Source organism: Corvus brachyrhynchos, unplaced genomic scaffold (genome assembly GCF_000691975.1).
Source record: "Corvus brachyrhynchos isolate BGI_N302 unplaced genomic scaffold, ASM69197v1 scaffold45, whole genome shotgun sequence".
NCBI lineage: Eukaryota > Metazoa > Chordata > Aves > Passeriformes > Corvidae > Corvus > Corvus brachyrhynchos.
Window position 1 is genome coordinate 1 of NW_008238361.1, and position 366 is coordinate 366.

Here is a 366-nt window from a genome sequence, read left to right on the forward strand (position 1 = left end):
AACTGGATGCAAAATGGGAAAAAGCACTGGACTATAGAAAATCTAGGAATGAGTGGGAGCAGGTTGGGAAGTAAATGTCCAAAAGGGGAGAGGTGGGTTTGTTTCGTATCTATTGTTGGGAATAAAGTCTCAAGCTTAGTAAAAGAACAACTAGTAAATAAAGAGGCAAAGCCAGCACAACAATCTAACTCTGTATCGACCCCAGTTCAAGACATGTAGTTGAAACTCAAACAACAATTAAAAAAATGAAATCTCAAAATTGAGAAAAAAAAACTGTTTGTGGAATTAGGGGAAAGGATAGGTAAGGAGCCGAATGTAACCAACTGCTGGGTCTGTGGAGGGCCTCTGATGACAGAGGAATGGCCA